This window comes from Lemur catta, chromosome 1 (genome assembly GCF_020740605.2).
Source record: "Lemur catta isolate mLemCat1 chromosome 1, mLemCat1.pri, whole genome shotgun sequence".
NCBI classification, from domain to species: Eukaryota; Metazoa; Chordata; class Mammalia; order Primates; family Lemuridae; genus Lemur; species Lemur catta.
In genome coordinates this window covers 212,422,726-212,448,928 of record NC_059128.1, presented here as the reverse complement: position 1 = coordinate 212,448,928, position 26,203 = coordinate 212,422,726, and the positions used below count along the sequence as shown (strand labels likewise).

The following is a 26,203-nucleotide window of genomic DNA, read 5'->3' as shown; positions in this document are numbered from 1 at the left end:
AGCATGCTGTGAGGAAGTCCAGGCAGCTGGAAAGACCACATATAGACATTCCGACCAACAGCCCTGGTTAAGGTCTCAGCTGATACGTGAGCAAATGAGCATCCAGATGCCTCTAGCCCCAGTCTACAAGTCCCAGGTGTTGTGGAGTAGAGACACCATCCCCTCTTTGTTCTGTCCAAATTCCTGATCCAGAAAACCCATGAGCATGATAAACAGTTGTGGTATGCCACTGAGTTTGGGGGTAATCTGTTACACAGTAATAAGCAACTGGAACAAAGCCCAGCCCCTTCTTCTACCTTCAGCTGGTACCTGCTCTGACCATGCAGACGTGCCTTCCTCAACTGATGGCCCACGTTTCTCGTGGACACTGGTTTCTCCAGAGCTCTGAGTGGTGGATGGGGGTTGGAGGTTCTGTGACAATAACAGCTCTGGGAAGGCAGCACAGTTAATGGAGAAAACAAAGAAATAACATAGACAACAGGGTCCAACAGCCCCTGTCTGCTCAGTATCTACCAAGTAAACATGAGGAGGCAATGCTACCTCTCTCGGCTTCCATTTCCCCCTCATTGTATCATTTCAAAGCACGAAGCCACAGTAGTTAAGAGTGTGGTCCCTGGAGCTACCGGCCTAGCTTAAAGTTCCAGTTCCGCCACCACTCACTCGTGGCCAGAGCCAAGCTGCCTAACCTCCTTGTGCATTTGTTTCCTTATTTGTAAAACAGGGATAGCAACAGCATCTTCCCCACAGGTTTGTTTAGGAGACTGGGTGAAACACTCTGAATAAAGCAACAAAAATCCTGACTGGCACATAATAATCGCTTGCTAAGTGTCACCAAGTGTGTAAATCTAGGAGCAATCTTGGACACAGGTACAAGTCCTATTTTACAAATGAGGAAACTGAGACTCTGAGATTATATAAGTTCCTCAAGGTCAGACTGCTAATCAGCAAGGGGTAGAGGCAGGATCCAAATCCAAGTCTATAGCCTTCCACGTAAATCCAAGGCTCTTTGCACCTCAGCATCCTGCTTCCCAATATGCACGCCTAATGGAAAAATGTATTTAACTGGAAGGGGGAAAAACAGCCCAGACATAACAGGGTTGTACCTTGGGAGCTTTCTGGGCATCACAGGATGATAAGACCAATGTCATAAGCCCTGCCCTTCAGCACAGTCAGCTCCTATGGGTAAAATTAGCTCAGCTCTGCTCCAGTGCTGCCTGGAGCCCCAAGGCAAAACTCACCCCAGGCACAGCACAACCTCACCTGACCCTCATTCCTGAGAAGGGTCCCTCATGCACCTCATCAGGGCCTGAAATGACTCATTTTGCTCTTTCCTGTCTCTAGCTGCTGAGGTCACCTGTCTGCTATCCAGAAAGGCAGCTCCGAAGGAGAGGTAAAGACGAAAATACAAGCAACCATTCTGCAATCGTTTCCTCCAAGGCAGCTCACAAGCAAGGACAGGGCGGCCTGCCTGCCATGTCAGCTGTGTGCTAGGGGACAGAAGCTCTGCTGAGTTACATAGCCCAGCTCAGGAACAAATGACAGACACTAGCACAAGTGTGCTCCTGAGGCTACCCTCCTTGTTTTACTCTAGTGATGATGGCATTGACCAGGGGATGGGCGTATTCCATTTCTTTAAGTCCCACAGAACACAGCACAATGATGATGACCACAAGGGTCCCCTCTGCACACTTCCACCCCAATACAGAATTGAAGGCCAAGTTCAAATGTCACCTTTCCTAGGACCCAACCCATTCCCATCTCTACCTGGCTAAAATTTATATTGCAACTCCCACAATGCCTTATCTCTACCCGTTATTATTTGGCATTTATTTGTTCAACAAATATCTCTTGTGTACCTATTTCGGACTTGAGGACACAGAAATGAAAGGAGTAACCCTTGCCCCTAGGAAATGCAGCCAAGTTCAAGAAATAGCCTAAAACGGAGGAAGCAGAGGTAACAGGAGTCAGAGGCGTATTGCAAACAGAGGTGGTATCAGAGCAAAGTCGTAAAGGCATGTGTGTGTCGGAGCTACACTGACAGGGTGGGCAGTGGTGTTCCAGACAACGGGACAGCATGTGTTATGTCATGGAGACTACAGAGAATCCCAGATATATTCCTGGAGCACAGGGTTGCTGAGATTAGTGAGATGAGGACAGAAAGCACCAGGGGCCAAATCACCCCCTGCAGCTTTCTATCCCTGTTCTTTAGTTCATGCAAAGGATTTTTGGATTTTACACTGAATGAGGAAATCATTGGAGGATTTTAAAAACAAGGACATAACATGAACAGATTTGCATTTTTGGAATATGTCTCTGGAAGAACAGAGAATGGAATGGAGGAGGGTAGGAAGCGAAAAAGAAGGCCAGTTGAGAATTATTGAAACACTCCAGGAGAAAGATGCTGAGGGCCTGCACTGTGGAGGGCTGGGTGGGAGTTGTTACCATGGCTGACCCAATAAATCCGAGGACCATCCAGCATGAGTCTCAGGTGACTGAGCAGATAGATGGTGATGTTTCTGGCCAGGGTGACAATGCTAAAAGACACGCTGAGTCTCACAAAACTTAAGCACATGTCTGGTGCTCAGGAGTTCCAAATCAGAGATAACCACCTAGGAGTCATGAGCCAAAGCTCTGCAATACGTACATTTATGGAATGTGAAGGAAAGAGCCAACAAAGGAACCTAGGGGAAAGGCCAGAGAGGTAAGGGGAAAATGAAGGAAGCCAGGTCAGTAAGAGTGGTCAACAGTGTCAGGACCTCAGAGGCCAGAAAGGAGCAATGCTAAAAAGAAATGAATTTGGCCAGGACTTGGGCAAGAACAGCTTCTACCAGATCGAAATGGCTTAAGAAGCCAAAAGAAGGTGAGGAAGCAGAGACAAGTGGAAAGGCAGAGAAGATAGAAGTCGGGTGGCATGCTGTCAGACAAAAGCAGTCTTACTTCCCCTACTGGACAAGAAGCTTCTAGAACAGTGCTGTCCAAGAGAAACAGAATGCAAGCCAGGTATGGAATTGTTAATTTCCTCACAGGCACATTTTTTAAAAGAGGAAACAAGAGAGATTAATTTTAATAATATATTTTATTTAACCCAATACATCCAAAATATTATTTTAAGAAGTAATGAATGTAATAAAGTTTATTAATAAGGTATTTTACTTTTTTTTTTAGTACTAAGACTTTGAAATCTGGTATTTTATTCTCACGGCACATCTCAATGTGAACTAACCACATTTTAAATCCTTAACTGCCACATGTCATTCTAATTTAACTTTAATGAATCATGGCTCAGCATGGTAGCTGGCAAGCTGTGTATTTTTTTTAATAATATGACAAAATGAATGGATAGATAGAGAATGGAAGGATGGGTGGATGTATTGCCATTTCATTGAGAAATTTAGTGACTTCTCCGTGGCTTCTTTCCCTCTATTAACAGTACTTTAAGTTCCCGGACTTGTGTTATATTAAGTAGAGACTTGGTATAACTTAGTATCAATGGCATGACTTCCACTTCTAAAATTTCTCTCTTACTTCAAAACTCACAAATGTTGTCAGTCTCTAATTTTCTTAGGGAAAAACAACTCTGCCAAACACTAGTCAGAAAAACTACCATTCACACAGATCTCAAGCAAGCCGCTTTACTTCTCTGAGTGAGCCTCAATTTTTCCTACCAAAAAAAATGAGTATATAAATCCAACTCCACATATCTTGTAGGCTTATTGTAAAACTCAAATGCAATAGCAAAAACACTACACAGAAGTAAGGTGGAACCCAGAAGTGCCTTTCTATTGTAAATACATACCACACGCGCTTGTAATGTAAACTTCAATCATGTCTACATGCATGCCTACATACATGAACAAATAAAACTCTGAGTGGCTATGCTAGCATCAGGATTTTAACTCCCACGATCACTCTCCTTTCCTTCTCCCTTCAAAAACCACAGAAGTTGTGGTCACTCTGATGTTCCTAGGGAAAAATAACTAGGTTTTCTCTGAGTCATCATACTGAGGTTTGCAGAACTGGATAAAGCTTGCCTAAGAAGTAGAGTTGTAGAAGGGTTGGGCAGGACAGACTGAGCCTGGGAGACAGTACAGTTGAAGGCTCAGCTGCCTCTCTACAGAAGGGGCCCCGAAAGCGTCCTGTATGGGACTGGCATCACTTGCTGCCTAACAGTTAAAATGCTCCCCCACCCCAAACAACATCTCGGAGCTAAGTGGTAATAACTATTTGGTTCCATTCTGCTTTTTATTTTGTATGATGCATAGAAATATTTTGGAGATTAGAAAGGATGTGAAGCTGAAATGAGAATTTCCTAGGGGCACAATTACCAAGTGGAGAGGCAAAAAGCAAGATGACCTATTTGTTTCTTTTACTGAACAGAGTCACCATCGACAGACTTGATTAAAAACAAACAAACAAAAAAAACTTCCTTCAATAGACCGTGGCTAACAGATCAAGAATGAGGGCCGCTCAGAGAAGAGGGAGCTCCTCTGGCCATCTAGCACCCTAACTTTATCGGGGAAGAAACAGCAAGAACAAGAAGAGTAACTAACTGAAGGCCCAAGGGTGCACCGTGGGGACTTGCCCATGGCACACAACATCGCATGGCGGAGCTGAGCTTTAAACCCTGTTGATCAGAATCCAATTATTTTGCCTTCTCCCTTTATGTGACCCATGATTTTTTTAAAGCCAAATAAAAAGCTACCACTGACTGTCCCAATCAGATAAAACTACTGATGCATAGGTTAAAGACTGTAACTCCAGGAAAAAATTTTAAAAGATAAACTCAGCTGCAAGTGCCATTTAACCTAAACTCTATTCTAGTAACAGAAAAAAAAAAAATCATTGTTTCATTTGGTATTTCTTAGCCACACATTTTCCAGTTCTTATGGCAAAGCAGTCATCACAACCAGTCTCCACCAGACGACACATGTGAATGTGTCCCCCTTCAGTGCCTGACCACACACAGGAGAAGTCAGACTTGTGCCCTCACCTGCCCAGTCTTCAAGAAAAACCAGGATGCACTAACATATTATGTCAGGTAAAGGGCAGTGGAAGGCAGGACCCGTTTGTAAAATTTTGTTGTTGTTTAACAACACACTTCTATAGCAAGTGTTAGATGCTAAGCAATTCCCTCACACGTTATAAATATTAGCTCATTTAACATCTCCAACAACCTTACGAAGTAGCTACCATTATCATCATTCCCATTTTACAGATAAGGAAACTGAAACACAGAGTGACAGATCTAGACAGTGGCAGAGCTGGGAACTGAGTCCGGGCAGTTTAGCGCAAGGTCTGTGCTCTTGACCACCACGCTACGTTGCCTCTCAGCTGGTTTCGTTTTTCTTGTTCTTCCTGTTGGGACAAGGGGGATACCAGAACACCAACTTATTACTGTACAGTGAGAAATATGACGAGCACACAAACCGACCAGCTATCCTCACCATGATCAGCACATTCTCTCCCTCCAGTCCAGCTACAGGACGGGCCAAATCTTAACCAGGAACCATGTTATTGATTTACTCAGAGAGCCCTGTCACAGACCCAAAATATGCAGCATCCATGTGACCAGCCTATTCTGTCACCATCAGTAGGTTATTTCACGAGAGTAAACTTCAAGTAAAAGGCTTAGGCACAGCAAGGAGAGGCCGACTGAAACATCATGTCCCCAAGGTGGTCTTGCTGAAGGTACTGGAAGGCACGGCACTCAAGGCCCCCTCTTCCCTGAGCACTGCCAATGCCTGGAGCAAGAACTCTTGTCTTCATTGTGCAGAAGAGGATACTGGTACTTCCAGTTTTCGTTGCAAGTTACATTTCTATGCCAGAAAAGGACCCTGTTCCTCATGGATGTCACTGCAAATTCACAAGCTAGAGAGGCAACACAGTGAAGGAGTGGAAAATTCCAGCTTTAGAGTCAGACAACCTGAGCTCAAATCCTATTCCTGCCTTTGTGTAACTTTGTGCAAGTCACTTAAACATGCTGAGTTCTGATTTCTTAATCTGTAAAATAAGTCAGGGGTAAAAGTTCCTATCTCATGGGGTTACTGGCAGATCCGAGACAATGCTTGCCAACTGCCTGGCACCTGGCACAGGGTAGCTATTATTTAAAATAAGAATAAAAATGGCCTGACCCTTCTGCCAAGCTCTTTTCTCTACCCTGTGGGAGGGATAAAATGGACATGCTGCTCTTCCTCCATTTTTCCCTGCTCTGTTAATCAATCACCTGAGCACAAAATCCCCTAAGCCCCAACCCCTCAACTGTCTGGTCAAGTCCTGTGCTGTTGCACACACTGGTGCTCTTGCCTGTGATCTCCCTTCTTCCTAGAAAGTTCTTTACCGAACTCCTATTCATCTTATAAAACCCAGTTCAAACATCACCAACCCCATGAAGCCTTACCAATCATTTCCTTCTCTGTGGCTTGTGTGCACATCAAGTATTACACTGATGACAGTATAAGATAGTTGTATAACCACATGCAAGACCAACATTGACCAGTACACGGAAACATAGCAACATGAATTGTTAGAATATTTAGATGTTTCCTTACCCATTGTCAAACAGCTTCAATTCTGAGGCTTCCCAGTCCCTCTCTTAGACCCCTTGAACCTCTCCATGATCTAGCCACAAAAAGGCTCCCTCTGGCAGAGCAGGAGCTCCTTCAATAAAGGTGTTATGTATATTTAAATACCATCTGTCTATATATATAACTCACCTACTAAACTTAATGTTGATTTATATACTTTTGGGAAAAGGATAGACATTAACTGCTGAGAAGGATGCTCTGAGATCCAGAAGCACGTGGCTCCCCGGCATCCAGAACTCTCAGCACACAGCAAGCGCATAGCAACTGCTGGAGTGATCCATGTCTCCTGTGCCACCCCCTCCCCAGCCTGGCACCTAGTAGGCCTTCAGTGAGTGTTTGCTCACCAACGGACCTGACTGCCCTGTTGGGTGGAACTGTGGGGTCAGATCCAGTTTGACTCCCAGCTCCCCCAGTTACACAATCCCTCTCCCTGACCGCGTGCGGCTGCCGTCCAGTCCCTCCTCCCCTGCCTTCAGTGGCATGACCTAAAGGCCAGCTCTCTGCTCCACACCTCCAATGGTGCTCTGATGCCCACAGATCAAATCCAAACTCTCCCGAGAATGGCAAAGGGGGCCCTCATTCTAGGAATCAGGAAAAAAACAAAGAAACAGTTGTTTCCTCAAAGCACATAAAAGGCAGTAAATAAATGTAAGTATCCCTTTAAAAGTTAATCAAAGCTGTTAAAAACAGCTCCTTGTATTTTTATAACTAATTGAGGTCTTACAAATGGTTGCACATCAAACTGATTCACCTTCCGTCATCATCTAGTGAAATAAGAAGGACAGGGTTTACTTTCCTTGGTGTTAACAACAACGGGGGAGGTGACTTGCCCCGAGTCACACAGTTGGCCCATATCATGGCCGGGGCTAAACTCTAACCTCAAGAATCTCAGCCTAGAGCTGTTTGGTTTCCTCAGATCAGCACATCGCAGCGCACTATCTTAGAGGCTGGGATGTAAAAACAATGTACAACTATGTCACTCCCTATCTCCTAATGCCGCCACATTCTCCTGCTAGCAGCACCCCTCACTCTCTGAAATACATATTTGTTTACTTGTTTGTTGTCTGTCTTGCCTCCTCGACTGCAGGCAGTATGAGGCCATGGACTTTGCGTGTCTCCTCCAGCACTATGTTCCAGCAGCTGGAACAGAGCACAGCATGGTGTGACTGTGAAAAGAAGAAGCCATTTGGAGGCAGCATTGACTCCCTCCTCCCTCAATTACCAGCAGCCTAACCACGGACAAGTAACTAAACCTCTCTAAGCCTCAATCTCATCCTTAAAATCCAAAGAATGGCACCTACTGCCCAACGAGTTTGGGAGGGGTAAAAGAACATTAGCCAGTGCTCCACACAAGCTAAGCACTCAATACATGCCTGCTTTTCCTTTTTCTACCGGTGCCCAGTGAGGCATCCTTCATTACCCACCCCCAACAGCTCCTTCTCCTATCAATCACCCCTCCTTGCCTGCAGCATCCAGGGCCACAAATACACTCTTCTCCACCAGCATCAACCCCTCCCGAAGACCCTTTCTAAGGCAGGTGTCTACAAAGGGGTCCCTGGCAGGGCTCACAGCTGGAGCCAAACACATTTTCATGTCTGCCAAGCTCTGACCTACTTCCCAGCCAGACCAAAGCAGGTGATGCCCATACTGATTCAGTGAGGTCCTTTTTCTTTTTTTTTCCAAGTAATCTTGGACATGGGACATAACCCAGAATCATGGGGCCATAGAACTCAGACCAGAAGGGTCTATAAAGCTCAGCCTGTCAGATCCAACCCTCTTATTTTATAAATGTGGTATTTGTGTTCTAGAGAATAGAGGTGTCTTAGGCAAAAAATAAACCTCCAAATTCCCCAAAGATTAGAAACAACAGCACGGCCCCAATTATGTTCTAAGATAGGGCCCTGGCCTGCCTACCACTTTCCCTCATCTTTATGTCTCAGAATTCAAATTCTTCCTGATACCATTCCAGGCAAATGTTTTCTCTCCATCACTAAATGTTCTGCCTCTCAATATATGAATAAAAATTACTCTAATTTCCATCCCCCTGAAGTACAGTTTATACACCAAAAAACAAAATTGCAAAAATTTTAAATTATAAGCGATGGTATCAGAAGAGAGCAATGGACTAGCAAGGAGGTATGGAATCCAGACTTGGTTCTGCCATTAACTACTCATATGAACTTGAGTGAGTCTCCTCCCATCCAGCCCCACCTTTTCTCAAATTAAACTAGGACTACTGGACCACAACCTCTCTGAACTGTGACATTCTGGATCTATGTGTCTCAACATCACCTCCAATACAGTATTATCACCCGCTGTCCAAAATGACACTGTGCACCATTAAGCTCAGGATTTCTCCTTAGTCCAACTGGACATATATCCTTTAGTGTGTGATCAGTGTTCATCAGTTAATTGCTAAGCTTTTCAAAGATAAGAGTCCCATTTTTGTGTAATTATGTCATAAAGATTTCATAAATAACTATAGAGTAAATGTTGCCAGACTGACATATAAAGTACATTTCCTTACTATAAAGTAATGCAATATGGTAGAGTGACAATAAAACAATAAGATAGCCTTTTCAATATATCAAAACTTATGCCTCCCATGACTAGAGATCTCTCCACAGCAGTCCATTGATTCTAATAACCTGACATTCCTCAAATTTCTTCCTTATATACCATGTGTAGAAGCAGTTGTAGATCTTGTAGAATATTCTCAATGGGACTACCTCTTTGATTTTTAAGAATGAATCTGATTTTTCTAAAAGTCACTGAGAAAAAATTCCGGTGAGTAAGGGTGGTGATCTGGTTGGAGATGACCATGCTGAATAATACTTGGCCAACAAATTATGACAGAAAGTTTTTAGGTGATGAGAGCATCATGGGCCTAAGTCATAGAGTGCTGGCTGACCGGAGAACACTCCTTTAAAGAGGGTGATACTCAGTGGATTACTGGGAAGTACCGGGCTTACAATAATTCACAATATAACATCACAGAGCTGCCAAGAAAACTAAATGTGCTGATCTAGAGGTGGTATTCCTCTCTCAATTCCTACTGCTCCTTTCCAAAAAAAAACAAGTTTTTTAATAAGAAATGTCAGGTGATCTCTACTAAAAGCCAACACAAGTATAGCCATTAAAACATGTCCTCAAAGATGATGACACAAGGTTTCCAGTTTTTTCCTCTACTAAGAACTCAAATAAATTAATGAAAAAAGCTTTGTACGCAGAGTGGTATTTATAAGAGGAGATAAATGAAAATAACTCCTATCTAACAATATGTAAATGGCTAAATTTAAAACATAGTATATCCATTCAAGGAAATAACAGTGGCCATGAAATATATGGAAATTATAAAATAATCAGGAATGTTTATGAATATTCAGTAGAGAAAAAGCAAAGAGCAAACAAAACTGCCTAGTATTTTTAAATTGGTAAATAATATTCTAGTAATATATCTGCTTTTGGATAATAGTAACAATGACTAACAGCTAATGACATGACTCAGGAGGTCCAGAAGTACTCCTCCATAAAAGCCAGGAAATACTTGAAAGTACGATAAAGACATAGAGGTTTTAAATATAGGAGGCAATCAGAAACTCCAGGGGAAAAAAAAAAAAAGGCTTCATAAGAAATGGCCCAAACATGGATAAACTAGTCCAAAATAAGAGAAAAAGTTGATGGAACTTGAAGAAGAAACAATAGACTCCAAGCAGGCAAGGGAACAATTAGAAAGACAGAAGACATAAGGGATATGGTAGAAAATGCTTAATTTTCTTCTCCCAACAAAAACAATATAATCCCAAACTCCAAGTAAAGAAAAAAAACTAATGATAAACAAGAAGCTTATTTATTATTTATTTATTGTAGAAACAAAACATATAAAAACCTGGGGTGATTTTGAACTGGAAAAAAATTAGAAAGATTTTTGACACTTAGGGAAAGTTCAGCCTCTTGTGAGAGGCTTAAAGGTGGTGACCTCAGAACCCCAGAAAAGGAAATGAAACCACAGCGCATGACTTAGCCCTGTATTGAGCAATACTTACCTAGAAATCGTAATGTAAATGTTATTATTTTTTCAACTTTTACAATCAAACCACAGAGTACAGAAGACTTAGTTATAATTATGATACAAAAGTATATGCATATGCATGTGTACACTTATCCATCATAAATCCTGGAGACTCAAAAAAGGTGACCTAAAATGTGACTGACAAGTTGAAGGGTAAATATGGAGCAGACAGGTGGAGAGAAACTCTAACGTTAATCTTCATCTTATAAAATGGTGGGTGAAGTGAAACTGTCAAAAGTGGATATTGTAAGAAGTTGAGGTTTATGCATGCTATACAAACTTACACAGAAAACTAACACAGAGAACAAAAGTAGTGACATAACTGCCAAAAATTGGGGAGGAGGCCAGATGCCGTGCCTAATGTCTATAATCTCAGCACATAGGGAGGCCAAGATGGGAGGACTGCTTGAGGTCAAGATTTTGAGAACAGCCTCAACTCTATGTTATGGGGGAACATAGCAAGACCCCATCTCTACAAAAAAGAAAAAAGAAAAACTAGCCAGGCATGGTGGCATGTACCTAGAGTCCTAGCTACTTGGGAGGCTGAAAAAGGAGAATTGCTTGACCCCAGGACTGTGAGGTTATAATGAGCTATGACTGGGCCACTGCACTCCAGGCTGTGCAACAGAGGAAGACCCTGTCTCTAAAACTTAATTAATTAATTAATTAAAAATTTAAAAAGAAAATTGGGAAGGAGACTGGGAAGTACCAACAGGAAATAAATAAGCTAGTGATTGTCTCTCATAAAAGAAAGTCAATAGGCATATCTAAAGCTAATAACTCAAGAAAGAAAGATAGGAGTCTATTGTTTAGAGATATGATAGTACCCACTAGAATTAAAAATAAAAAATGGTCACAAGTGGTTGATTGTTGGGAATGAAATTGGGATAGGAAGCAATGGAGTAAGAAATTCTTGTTTTATTATAAACATGTCTGTATTATTTTATTACTATGAACATGTATTGTAGCATTTTTTAAAACTAAAAACATAATGAGAAAACATTATTTCAAGCTAAAAAGGAATAACTGCAAATAGCATGACCCAGAGGGGTCACAAAAGTCAAATGTGAAAGGGCTTTGGGAGGAAAACTGTTACAACACGTTACTCTTTCAGAGATCACTAAACACGGAAGGAGGTCTCCTTTAAAGACACCTAATCCTCTTTTCAGAACTTCCCTTTTCCCCTTTTGTCCCCAAGCTCTTTAACTCTTCTCCTAACACCCTCCTATAAAATTTTGAACACTCTGTGCCCTTCAAGTCTCTTGGCTGGCTTTAAAACAAAAAGCAATCCCTTATGAAAACTTGAAAATGTAAAGAATCCCTGAGGAAACCCCAAAATCAACAGACAGCTGAGACTGTGCACTGCTGTGGCCCAGAAGCACACCAAGGCCCGGGGCTTGGAGCTATATTTAGCAGCTTCTGGGCAGCAGACAACAAGGACTCCTGTTCCCTGGAAAGGAGGTAATTAAAGGAGGCAGCTTTAGGCCTGAGGTGGTGAGTCTCAAGGAACTGTGGCTCCGGGCAATCCCAACCTGCACCCTGAATGCGGAAATAGGAACCCACAGGCCTCGCACTCCATCTCTAAACCACCTTTTCTTCTCTCAGATTTCTAAAGCCAGGGGAATACCACTTTTTTTTCTCAGTCACTTAAGACCCATTTACCAGGCACCCACTATGTGCCAGGCATGGTGCTCGGTGCTGTAGGGATGAATCGGACCCTAACCCTGACCGCAGGGAGCTGACAGGCCAGGCAGGTGTAAACAGAACTAAGATACAGCACTAGGTAAAAAATGGGCCACGTCATGAGAGAAGGACTGAGGGGAGGCCACTGCCCACTGCGATCCCAGGGGATAGCATCCCAGAAACCATGCAGAGGCTTCATTTGAACGAATGGAAATGATTTGAAGTGGTGAAGAAAAGGTGGCTTTCTGGAAGGTGGAAATTACATGAGTAAAGGCACAAAGTCAGCAAACTGTGGGGCATATTAAAAAAAAAGAGAGTTATCCACTGAGGATGGAATAAGGATGATAAAGAGGATTAATGTTCGTGCCTCACATTTTCTGGGTGCCTTCCACGTGCCAGCACAGACTCCTGCAGCCCGTGCCCTACAGGGTAAGAATACTTTCCCCCCGTTTTACAGATGAATAATCCGCAACTCAGGGAGGAAAAACAACTTTCTAAAAGTCACAGAGCAGTAAAGTAACCAAGCATGAATTCAAAACCAGGCCTCTTTGGCTCTAAAACCCAAGCCCTTTCTCCCTCTACCATCGGAAGGAGTGGGAAGGAAGGCAACTCTGCAAACAGAGCTAAGAAGATAGGCCAGTGACCATGCACAAACATTTCTCTGTGCAAAAATTTCACACTGCACTTGTGCTTGTGTTTAATAACTCTCTCTCACAATGTCCAACAGCTTAGCTGTCACCATCTCAGCCTTTAGAGCCTTTCAAAACCTGGGTAATGACACTGCATTCACCTTTACCTATGCATGTCCCCCTTCCTGGTTAGCCCCGCCCAACCTCTCTTCAGGCTAACTCCTACTCACCCTCAGAGGTCGGCTCTGCTCACTCACTCGAGCCACAGTGGCCGCGTCACAAATGCTTATCGAATTAGAGGAGGTACCACCCTGCAAACATGGTCTAACAGGGCCCTACTGGCTTTAGGAAAAAGCCCAGGAGACTCACTCTTCAACTCCTTATCATTCAAGGCTCCTCACTCTGGGCACGGATCTGCTTTTCCCACCACACAGCTCAATGTAGTAACTCAAGGCCACTCTCCTACAACCTAAAGGAGAGCCATAGAGCCTTCAAAGCCCAGTTCAAGTCCAATAGTAACAAAAAAAAAAAAATTCCCTGCTTGTTGAATTCATCCCTCTTGTAAGCTCCTAAGGCACACACACACCCAGTTTCCACACTCTCTGTCACCATATAGTTTATCTTTTTTTTTTTTTGATAGGGTCTCACTCTGCTGTCCAGGCTAGAATGCAGTGGCATCATCCTAGCTCACAGCAACCTCAAACTCCTGGGCTCAAGTGATCCTCCTGCCTCAGCCTCCCGAGTAGCTGGGACTACAGACGCGCACCATGACGCCTGGCTAATTTCCTATTTTTAGCAGAAATGGGGTCTTGCTCTTGCTCAGGCTGGTCTCGAACTCCTGATCTCAAGCAATCCTCTGCCACCCAGAGTGCTAGGATTACAGGCATGAGCCACTGTGCCTGGCCTAGTTTATCTTTCAATGAGAGCATGTTCTCCCTCCCTTGTGGGAAAGTTCTTGCATCTGGGGCACCCCCAGAGCCAAACAGTGTGTGGCACATGACAGGCACTCAGAAACCACAGCAGCAGGGCTCTCAGGGCTGAAAATAGGCAGTGCAGAATCAAATACTTTAGCACCTCACCAATGCCCCATCTAAACATTTTTACCCAACGTACATTTTATTGTTCTATGACTCGATCATCCAATTAGATTGACAACATCTTAGAATCCCTGATGAGCTGGAATCCCAGGGGAATTATAATGGCTAGTAAAATCTCCCACCTGACAATCTCCCACAGAGAGGTTCCACAGTCTCTACCTGAATACCTCCAAGGACCAGAAATCTTCCACCACTTGATGCTGTCCACTCCATTTTTTTTTATATCTCTTACCATGTGTCCTTCCATATTGAGTTCAAGCCATCTCCGTGGGCTTTTTGGTTAAATCCCAAGGAGTAGCAGGTGAGAGGGGATGAGCACAGAACCAGCTGGAAAAGCAGTGTAGCATGATAGTTAAGGTCATGGACTTTGAAATCAAGCAGAACTGGGTCCACATCTCAGCTTGCCACTTGGGGAAAATCAGCAAACCTCCCCAGCCCCCTCCCTCATGACTGGTACAGGATTACAGGAAATGATGCAGGCAGAGTGCCCGGCACAGTGAGCACTCAATAAATGGCAGCTATCACGGTAATTAGTTCTATTCCTGTTTCCATTCCGGTTTTCCACGTAATCAGAGTGCCAATCACACCCTTGGCTTCTATATGACGTCTGTAAGCCTTCCATGGGATGTCTTTGCAAAGCTTCAGCCAACGTCCCATTCACTTTGCTGCTGGCTGGGAACAACCAGAAGCAAGAGGTTGATGGGGTTCCCATTAAAATTCGTGATACTGAGGTCTGGACAGTGAAATAATAGCACAAACATAGCTGCTTCTGCTCCTGCCTTTAAGGGTGCTGTCCACGACTCGGCAAAGGGGAAGGAGGACACCAGTCCACTTGGAGCTGCCAACATTGCTTAAGACTCTCCAATCACAGCCCCAAAAACAGGCACCAGGAAGGAAGGCAAAGGTGGAGAGGGAAAAGGAAGGATACACCATGACTCAGTGTCCACATTCTGCACCCCTGGCTGCCAAGTCACTTGCAGCGCTGTGATATATCAGGCTCAGAGTTCCGAAGGGGTCCACCTCTTCACCTAGCCCTACTCCCAGCCCAACACCGCAGGCTGGTGAGCAGCTCAGGGGCTACAAAGTGTCTCATCAGGCAGACGGCACAAGATCTAGTCCTGGCTGTGCTATTAAAATCTAAGTGACCTTGGGAGGCTCACTGATCTCTTTGGGCCTCACTTTCCTCATCTGTACAATAGGATACTCGCCTAGACCACTGGTTCTTTAACAGCAATGCCCAGCAGAAACACTGAAGGAATTTTTTCTAAGTACTTGTGACCCAGGCTTACTTCTCAGAGATTCTTACTCAGGACCAGTTTGGGGGCTGGGCATGTAATATTTTTTAAATTCTTTAGCTGGTTAAGAATCACTGGAGTGAAAGCTCCCTACAGCCTCTTCAGCCAAGACCATCATGCCTCACCCTTGGAAGAACATATGTAAAGAGCTTGGCACAGGGCCTTGCACACAGCAGGTGCTAATTAAATGCATGCTCTTTCCACTATCCCATCCATCCCAAGCCAAAAGCAACAGCAGCCACACAGGTTTCACTAGGCAAGATGGCAACTGGTGCCACACGTGAAACAAACTGTTGGTCTACCAGGCTGAGTCCCGAATTAGTGACTACCCATAGTCCATTCACAGGAGGTTCCTATCAATGGAAAGACTGAAGCCGGGATGCCTGTAAATAAGTATATGACAAATAAAGCAGAAGTGACCTCTACAGTGATGCTTCTCCAACTTTCACATGCATACAAATCACTTCAGGAATGTGCTAAGATGCAGATTCTGAGTTGGGGCTGAGATTCTGCATTTTTAACAAGTCCTAAGTGAGACTGATGCTGCTGGCCCAAGAAACACACCTGAGTAGCAGGGTTCTGAACACAGGCATTCTGAATACCAGGAGTAAACCTGCAGCCTAAGGCAATCTTGCCACACGAATTTGCTGAGCATCTACTTAGTACCACTCAGGAAATGTGCTGAGGCTGGAAAGACAGAGATGAGTAAGACATGAAAAAGAAACATCTCAGCAATTGCTCACAATAAAAATGTGCTTTAAATTCTATAACAGAGACACGGCCAATGTGCCGTGGGCATCCCAGGAGGAAGCCATTAATTATAGTTGGGCAGCATAAAACAGAAAACCTTGAGGAACAATGATGTAGTTAAGTTGCGGAAGAGAACAATTATGAATTACAAAATAGTATGTATAGAATCGCCCCATTTTGAGGCTAGGATCAGGTTGGAAAATTGTATTTGTACAACCTACTAGCCAGGAATAATATTTATACTGTTAAAAGAATCTTGACGAATAAAGAGGAGGAGGAGGAGGAGGAAGAGGAGGAGGAGGAAGGGGGTTGGGGAGAGGAAGGAAAAGAAGAAGAAAAAGAATAAGAAATAGTAGCAGTGGTGACAGAGACCATGTGTGGCCTGCAAAGCCTACAATATTTACCATCTGGTCCTTTATGGAAAATGTTTAACAACTGCTGGGGTAGAAAGATAGAGAGGATACACAGATACAAATACATTAAATTTCGCATTGGTCCTTGCAAGTGGCTACAGGTGATTTCTATTTTCTTCTTTGTGCTTTCTCATATGTTCCTAACTCCCTCCAGTGACCACATGTTATTTTTGAAATTAAAGGTGAGAAAAGTTCTTGTCCTTTATGCAAGCAATTTAACACCCTAATAATCTATCTTAGAAAATAATCACAGGTGCAGATAAAGAATTTTGTAAAAAGGATGTTCATCACAGTGCTATTTACAATGATGAAAAATTAGAATTATGTTATATTCTTAAGAAGAAATAATATGCAGGCATTAAAAATTATATATATGAAGAATTCTTAACGCCATGAGAAGCTGCTTATGTTCTACTGTTTGATAAAATGGCAAAATATAAAACTGTATATACAGTAAGATTTCAAGTGAGCAAAATGCAAATGCACAAAAAATATAGAAAGGAACTACTAAAGAAAGAATATTAAGAACAATGTGTCTAAATAGTGGACTTACGATTAATTCTCATTTTCTTCTTTATATGGTTCTGTATTTTTGAAATTTTTTATGATAAGTATATACTACTCATAACAGAAAAATACCACAAATAATACAATCTGGGTTTGTTTTTGCTTTTAATTATTCCTGAGGGATTAAGAGAAGGTTCAGAAAGGAGGAGATGCCTGTGCTGTACATTGAGGAATACACAGGCGTCTCCAGACAGAAAGGAAGAGGGAGGGCCCGTGGGCCAGCAGGGACACCTGTGCTGAGACACACAGGCTGCACGACAGTCACGCACTCGGGGTAGGGAAAGCGCAGGGCACGACTGGCAGGGGACAGCAGAGAAAATCCGGGAAACGAAGGCAAGGCCCAGGTGTGCACCACGAAGGACGTTACCCACAGGCCACAGGAGCCGCTGAGTGGGAAGGCAGGAGGCCGTCTGGGAAGCCAAGAGAGACGTGCTCTCCCAGATGCCCTTCATGACAGCAGAGTCGGGGAGCGCAAAAGCCTGCGGAGGGCAAAGCGGGAAGAGAGCGGACAGCTAAGTGTCTTCCGCTCATTTCCACTCACAAAATGGTTCTCCTTAATTTCCTTCTAACCAGGCCATGCATATATTTGTGTCTGGAAATAAAAGTAATTGGTAAATCAAATCAACACATTCTCACTGTCCAAGCATCACGAACAGGCAATTCTGACTTCCTCCTAAAAGTAGACCCAACCAGCAACCCTCTATGTTGCTTGCAAGTGGAGATGCCAAGCAAAGGACAACGAGGTATCATTGTCAAATGGACCCAGGGCAGATGAGGCTGAGAGGAAGAGGAGGGAGATGAAGGAAAGCTCACACGGGGAGTGGGGAGACGCTGAAAACTAACTGGTGGCGTCACTGACTCTGAGGTGAGACAGGGCCAGGAGGGTCACTTCTCACAGCCAGACGGCACAATCCTGGCAAAGAGGAGAGGCTGCAGAGAGGCTGTGCTGAAGCCCACTCCGAGCTGCATTCCTGGCAGCATAAGCCACAGGGTTCTAGTAAGCTAGCAGGAATGCTGCTGGCAGGGGGCAGACCTCTCCAGAGGGCTTTAAATGGAAATATGAGAGCAAGAGAGGGAACACGAGTGCAGAGAATACACTAGGCAAACAAGTGTGTCCCAGACGTGGCGTGCTGGAGTCACAGGGAAGCAAGGGGACAGCGTCAGACAGCCCTCCCAGCTCTCAGGTGGCAATGGGGCCACAGCAGGAAATCAACTGGAAAGCTGGACACAGCAGCCTGGGGGGAGGCCGCAGAGTGATGACAGAGGCTGCCGCTCAGAGGTATGCGGATGAGCCAGTCAGGGAAGCTCCACTATGGAGACAGGGGGCAACAGAAAGGCCACCATGGAAGAGTCAATGCATGGTCTTCAGAGGTGGCAAATTCAAAAGCCTTGGGGGCAGCAGGCTTCTAGGACTCATAAAGAATGAGGAGGATTGTGGCCAGGTAGGCCCTACGTTAACATTAAACCCTTCCAAATCTCTCTCTCTGGCCTAATGTGTCTGCATGTCCACAGAGCCTCCAATCTGCAATGCTGGGGGACTCTCTCAACCATGCTGTTGCTGCTAGGAAACTTCCTCCACACTCTATACATAGACACCTCTATTAAGATAATACACCCGCCGCCCCAACTTGGTTTGCATGTCTATTTCCTGTGTAGACCACAACCTCCTAGAGACCTAGACGGCCCAAATGAGACTTTGTTCACTTCTATGTCCCCAGTCCCTGGAATGGCAGACCGTAAATAAGGAGCCAAGAAGTGTCCTTCACTGCTCCACAGTTGGCTCTGACTTTCCTTTTGCAAAAAGCAGAACATCTGATAGGTTCTCACTTTGACTAACCAACAGTATGACAGAAAGAAAAAAGAACCATAGAGACAAATGATTATTATGGGTTTAAATCCAAACAGGGAAGAGCAGTTTGATGCAGTGGGCAGAAGACATGGGAGAATGAGAGGGTATGGCACTGTGATCTGAAGAAAGGGAGATTCTGAGATCTTAAAAAAGCAAATGGTAGACAGCAACCAGCATGGTGCTTAGAGCAGTCCCTGGGCAACAGAAAAAAAACAGATAAATGGAGAAACATGGGCCATCAGCCTAACAGGGGCTCACATGAGGAGGGAACTGGGACTGCCAGAGGGAAAGGAGGAGAAGCGTGAGGACAGGGGTGGGAGAGGCACCTCCCTGTGGGCGTGTGGTGGCCTTCACTGGGGACAGACTTCCAGCTGCCTCACTCTCCCCATCTGCAAAGTGAGCTGAATCCCTGAGGACTCACCCAGCACTGACTGGCTATAAAGTGACAGAGAGCGTATAAACTCCTAGAGCACCATCAAAGCCCTGATACCCTATCTGAGAGCCTCACTCTTCCCGCACTTGGAAACCACGGGTGCCTTCTCCTCAGTCAAATTAATTACCCAGCAGCCCAAAACTTGGCACCTGGTAAGCAGAACTCCACCTCTTCCCAATTTCCATCCCTCCTCTTTCTCACTAATGCTCTCCTATTGCCTAAGCTAAGTGTACCCACCTCAAATCACAGCTCAGAGAGGGCAGGTGACTTGTCCAAGATCACACAGCTAAGACATGGCAAAACTAGGTCTTGAGCTCAGCTCTCCTAATTCCAAGCCTTAAATTTGTTCCACTAAATCCCAGCTGTCTCTTTCCATCACATTGCTCAAGGAGCCTTTAGTGCATGAGAGGCGGGGACCACATCTTATTCTATTTAGTAATGATTATAGGTGGCATGTGCACTGAGGTGCCTTCCTTCACCCCTAGGAAGTGTGATTGTCTTTTGTGTTCAGATAAAAAAAAAATGTAAGTAATTACTCAAGTTCTCACTAGTTGAGGCCCATGCTTTTAGACTACCACAGTGCTATGCCACCTCTAGTCTAAATGCAATTCTGAGCACACAGCAGTGGTCAATAAATGTGGGTTAACTAAATTAAAAAAATCAGTTGAAGAGAGCCAAATGGAAATCTTTGAAAAATAAGTTTGTAACCAGATCAAGCAAAGCAGGGAAAAACCCAGTTATTGCTCTGCAGTAGAACTAAAAATAATATTATTCCAGGACAATCTCTGGTGGCAATGTGGAACAGTCCACGAGTCAGAGTGCCTGGTTTTGACTCTGGCTTACCTGACAGGCTGTGTGACCCTAAGCAAGTCCTCTCCACCTATCTCCAGGTCTCATTTCCCTATCTTTAAAAAATAAAAAAGTAAAGAAAGAAAGAAATCCCAGCAGGTGAACTATTGGCAGCATCTGTGAGCTTCTTAGAAATGCAAATTCATGGGCTCCACCTGACCTACAGCCTCAGAATCTCCTGTATGGAGCCCAGCAAACAAACCCTCCAAAATGACTCTAATGCCCCTTCAAGTTTCAGAACCACTAGACTAGATATCCCTGTGATGCTCCCAGCTCCATCATTCTGAGAACCTTATGCTTCCTCAATTCAACATCATCAGACTCCTCCCAATTTTGCCACTCTGATTTTGATCTGGCATGAACTTAAGTCAGCTGGCTCTCTCATCTGGTCATGTCTGACACCTCCTCCTGCGATTAATACAAAAGGCCCCAAGAAACAGACAGTATACTCCACTGCACCTCTTTTTCCATTTACCGTCTCAGTGGTATGCATTCTGTCACTGTATTTTTTTTTTTTAAGTAGAAACATGAATGAGGAAGCCCAGCCATGAGCATTGTGGCATCTTGGTACTATCCTTTTAAAAAAACTGGGAAGGGGGTTTATCCCTGAGGCAAGTGAGTAAGGAACTGCCATATAATCTGACAAACTGGGGCCTTTCTAAGCCAGTGATCTCTTGTTAGTACAAAAGCAGCTAAAGAAATGAGACAGCATTTGCTCTGTACACTAGGAACACTTATAAATGAAACAAACCATTTCTTGCTTGGCCCTTATATATCGAAAGAAAAAAAAATTCCAGATTAACCTTACAAGTATAAAAACACATCCCCAAAAGTACAGCTTTCTCTGTGCAGACTATCAGCAAATGGACTGTTCACTGCTGCAACCATGAAATAGTACCTGAAACGCTACTATAGAATGAATGAATGAACGAATGGGCACCTTCTCAGAGCAGGTCCTGGGAGACATAGAGATAAGCAAATTAAAATTCTACTTTAAAGAAACCAAGTCTGAGTCTAGTGTCGGTAATGTCAAGCCTGTCCATCCACCCATCCATACATATATCCATTCAATGGATGCTTACTATGTATCTGCCAAATTCCAGGCAAGAGTAAATGTCCTAAAGAAGTTAAAAGCCCAAAATAAGATAGGCATGTTGATAACTACAACAGAAGGTAAACAGTGTTCGGTGCCATGCAAGCTGTACAGATAAAAGACCAATGGAGATCATCATAAGATGAAGTGATTATTTCCTACTTAGGGTGGATGGGCAGAAATCTAGGCTTGCTTCATGGAAGAGGCGGCATTAATATGCTGGACCTTGAAGATCAATTGGGATTCAAACAGGTGACGATGGCAGAGAAGAGCAATCTAGACCGAGAAAGTGCTGTGGCAAAGCGAGAGTGAAGGAAACAATGGAGGTGAGGTTCCAAAAGTCAGCTGGCCCCGTAGGTGGCAGGATAGGAAAGATATTCAGAGGGCTTACTTCTCTGGGGCTCAGCTCTCTCTCCCGGCCTCCCCAAGACGGTCCCTCCCCCACCTCCCCTGGCACTGAGGACAGAACTGTGCACCTGCCGCCTCATCCAGCCTCCCAGCTCATCCCTCCCAGCTGCCTCATCGCACATTCCGCCGGTATCGAAGCCTGCACGGGCTTCACTGCACGCACTATGCTGTGTCTTTACACTACTGTTTTCTGTAATTTATAAAACACATACTGCCCACGAGTTTATATTTTTAATTCCTGTAAGAAGTTTTGGGATCCAATTTGTGTGAAAGTCAGACTGTAACATAATGTAGTATTGTATGATAAAAGCCTCCAAGAATAAAAACAGACAGTATATCCTCTTTATCAGATACTCAAACACTGGTTCTACTCCTGAGTGTCACAGATTTCATTAGGAATGACTGTTCTTTGTTTTGCATCAACTTATCCCAGTCTTCTTGAAGTAAGTTCCAAGGACAAAGTTTCCTAATTTTCAAGGCTTCTTTTTTCAAACATTTATTGAAAACCTACTATGTTCTGGGCTATGCTAAAAGTGAGCATCTTGGCTTACTTAACTTTCACAAGGTACAACTGAGGTACTTTGTGAGGGTTAAGTCCTGTGAGATTCCACTGACCACTGAACCCACTTTACAGATAAGAAAAACTGAGAAGAAAAGTGGAAGAATCTGGATCCAAACCCAGATTTGGTGGAGTCCCTGATTGTTGCTCACTGATTCTTTCAACAACAGGGGCAGGATCAAGGCATCTCTAAGATTCTATTTTGACCTTCTCTGGGCTTCCAGCTTCCCCTGGCATTGTCACTTCACTTTTGGGGACCTCAGTGCCCTCCCCTGAAAATAAGGAGACTGGACTGTAGTGATGTTTAAGCCGTGCCTTGCCAGAGCCCATTTAGGGAGCAAAAGCAAGGAGGGCCAGAAATGTGGGTCCTGTCCCACTCGACGTCACCCCAGCCGCCCCAGTTTACTGTTTGACATCACAGGTTGTAAGAGGCTTTTCTATAAAGAGTCCTTCTCTGAATATTAAAAAAAAATGAAGTTGTAAAGCCACTCTAAGCTACGGAGATACAGCAACTAAATGCAAGGTAGTACCCTGGGCTGGATCCTGGAACATAAAGAGGAAGTTCATGGGAAAGTGGTGAAATCCAAATAGCTGGGAGTTTAGTTCACAGGAATGTACCAGTGTCAGTTTCCTATTTTGGCAAATGTTCTATAAAAATGGAAGATGTCAAAAATGAGGGCAACTGAGTGAGGGAAATGTGGAAATTCTCCGTACAATTTTACAATCTTTCTATAAACCTAGAATTATTCCAAAATTAAAGGTTCATTTAAAAAGACAACAATAACAAAAAAAAAAAAAACAACACTCATCTACATGATCTCTACTATCTTTTCCAAATCACCATTTGTGCCTCCACAAGGATGACACATCATAATGGACACTCACCATGTGCCAGGCTCTGTGCTAAGGGCTTCGTGCGTATTAACTCATTTAATCCTCACAACAATGAGACACGTGATTGTCTCATTCTTATGGGTGGGGCAACAGAGGCCTGGAAAGACTGAGTAACAAGCCAAGCTATTACCAGCAGGGCCTGGGTACAAATCCTGGCAGTGGCACTCCAGAGCTCATGCTCTTAAGTGCTGCATGTTTAGACCAAGGCTTTCAAAATATTTCTGGGATTTTCAAAGAGCCCTATCTAACTAGGAATATCGAAAGGACTAAACACAAAGACTGAAAGATGAGCAGTATATTTAATACAAAGAAGAGGAAACAAAAGAACTCTCAAGGCAAGTTCCTAACTTCTGACACTCTCTACTGGAGCAGAATCAAACTTCACTGACATTAGCGATGGCCTCAACTTCTGAACGACATCCTTAGGCTTGTCCTAACTGAGCTCTGCCCTCTCTGGCACATCATTCTTCAAGAGTTGCACCACCAGCCACATCATGTGGCTCTAGTCAGCCACTTGTTGGCTGCCTGCTGACATTTTCATCCCTGAAGTGTCAGTTTGGGTAGAGAGTGAAATGAAACATGCAGGCTGCCTCTTCAAGGTCTGCGGAACAAAGGCTAAGCTTTCCACGTGACTGGTTTTCCTAGATCCTGAAGAATCCATGCCGAGAACTTAACAGTGCATTGCCCAGTCCTAGAAAGCAAAAACCCCTCCTCTCCAATTTATAATGTACCTCATCGACTGGTTTCCATCAGGTGTCAAAAACAAGGCTCCTCCATAAGCTTCTCACCTCCACTGTGGACTTCTTGAGGACTCCAGGGTCTCATTCATTGAACAATATTTATTCAATAAAGAAATGGTTCTGAAGAACAGTCTCTTAAAAAGATTTGCAGCTGGCCAAAACCGCCACCCCCTAATCTGCCCCTCCACTGCAGCCTTTTGTCTTTAGAAGGTTCTGGAGTGGATACCATCCAGGGGCAGAGCTGGAAAGAAGAAAGATGAGGAGAGAGGAAGCTATCCAGCTGGGGAATGAGAAAAGAAAACTCATAGCAGTGAAAGCATAGACTAAAAAGAGATAAGCTTGGGTGGCAGAGAAGAAAATGTGACTAAGAAGCAACAGTCAATAGAAAGAAAATGAATCCAGAAGCAGTCAGGGTGTTGGAGAACCAATATTCATGGAATGCCTACTATGTGTGGGCATGAACTATGCTCATTGCAGTTGTTTTCTCACAATGTCAGGCTCAAAAATACATGCCTGATCAAACAATCCAGGTTAACTTCCACTTATGTTGGCTTAGCATAGGTTAAAACTTAATGTTTTCTGGAGAAGAGAAAACTGGCAGCATTATTTTAAATGAAGTAGATGTCTTTTCAGGAAGAATTTAAAAGGGTAGCTTGCCTTAGATGAAAAGGATGATACAGATGAACAAGAATGAAAAACGAAGACACAGGTGATTCACAAGAATAAGGGAAGCTAGGGGGCAAGGAAAGGTGGAGGAAGTGGTATGTGACAGGGTAAATGGAAACTGCACTGGCTGGAAGAAGCTGTCCATGAAGGAGCAGAGACTGACTCTTAAAAGAGATTGTGATTCACGAGGCAGAGGCTCTGCCCCAGACAAAGCGTCAGAATGCCTTACAGAAGTGAATCAACCATCAGTTCTGCAGTCACTGAGTTGGAACAAAGCCCAAAGCAGGGAGTTCTCCATCAAAAAGTCCGCTGCCTCTTACCTCTTCAGGTTTCAGGCTATAAAGAAAATTGGCCTAAGTTATGTCACTGTGTTAGAGTGTCTCCATCAAATCAGTCATGTCAGAATTTCATAGTTGTTCTGTTCCCAGTGACTCTTTGGCAACCCTCCAGGCCTCTCTGCTTATACAAAGTCTATCTCCCACAAAGCCCAGCTCTCCTCTAGGAGAAAAGCCTGACCTGATTTCATGTCCTCCACCCCAGCCAGAAGTCCCTATGTCTGAAATCACCCACTTTATCTGCACACCTTTCAAACAAAGTAGAATTCTTCTCTGTGTCATAGCTACAACAGGGTGAATGTCCGGGTGCCCCTCCTGGGCTGTGAGAGGCTGGTGGGCAGGATCCACGGCCCACAGCAGCTTTCCCCAAAGCATACTGGATCACTAAGCCCAAAAAATGCTCTGGGGAAAAAGAGAGAGAGGGGTACAGGGGTTCTATGATTAAATAACTCTGAGAAACAAACATCCTGAGAGATCACATGTGCATTAGTGTACTAATGACCCAGAAAATCCCATGATAAAGACACTCATTTAATTTTGTTTAACTTGGACTTTCCAAACTTACTGGGTTACAGGAGGAACCTTTCCTCATAGAACAGCCTTCGCACTTTGGGAAACACTGTTTCACAGAATCACAGCATTCTAAGGGACCTTCTGCTCCTACAGCAGCACCTTGCAGCTCTCACATTGGACAGTGTGTCCTCCATAAGAGCAGGGGCCGTGTATGAATCCTCGTGTACCTCTGCCACCCAGCAAAGTGCCTTACACACCGCAGGCCAGTAAGTATGTGTTCCATGGATGAACCAATCATCTCATTTCTAAGATGAGAAAACCCAAAATGTCAAGATGACCTCTTCTCTATCTTCCTCAGTATTTAAAAGAATGCCTCACACAGAGAATGTGCTCAATAATTCTTGAAAAATGGAATAGAATAGAATGGAATGGAAAGGAATGAAAAAGTTTCTCAGCTATACCCCAAGCCAAGAGCTTCCATAACATGATGGACTCCAGTCTCGTCTCTTCCTCCTTAGCCCGAGCTGGGTCTCAACCAGAAGAAAATGAAGATGACAAATCGGAAAAGAAAAACCATGGGAAACCAAAGGCCCTTTGGGGTGAGGGGTGGGGAAATGGTGTTTGCAAACTAATGGGTATAAACAAGACCTGTCTGTATCTAATTTAGACTTAATAAGATAGTTTGCTGAATGTTAATTAAATACTCAGTGGTTGTTACCAACTGTGGTGATTAACTTAATTTTGAATTAAATAAGCAATAAATGCTAAACCGAA

At 43.9% G+C, this 26,203-nt stretch overlaps 1 protein-coding gene across 7 annotated transcripts in view; it reads right to left on the bottom strand.

Moving 5' to 3' along the window:
- LOC123630380 (LIM domain containing preferred translocation partner in lipoma) overlaps nt 1-26,203 on the bottom strand; it is a 648,766-nt gene that overhangs the window by 608,769 nt on the left and 13,794 nt on the right. The window contains exon 1 of one of the 7 annotated variants that reach the window (XM_045539909.1): nt 14,298-14,347. The exons of the other annotated variants lie outside the window; for them this stretch is intronic. The gene's annotated coding sequence lies outside the window, so the exon portion shown is untranslated. Of the gene's footprint in view, nt 1-14,297; nt 14,348-26,203 lie in introns of those variants that run through there. 7 annotated transcript variants of the gene reach the window in all.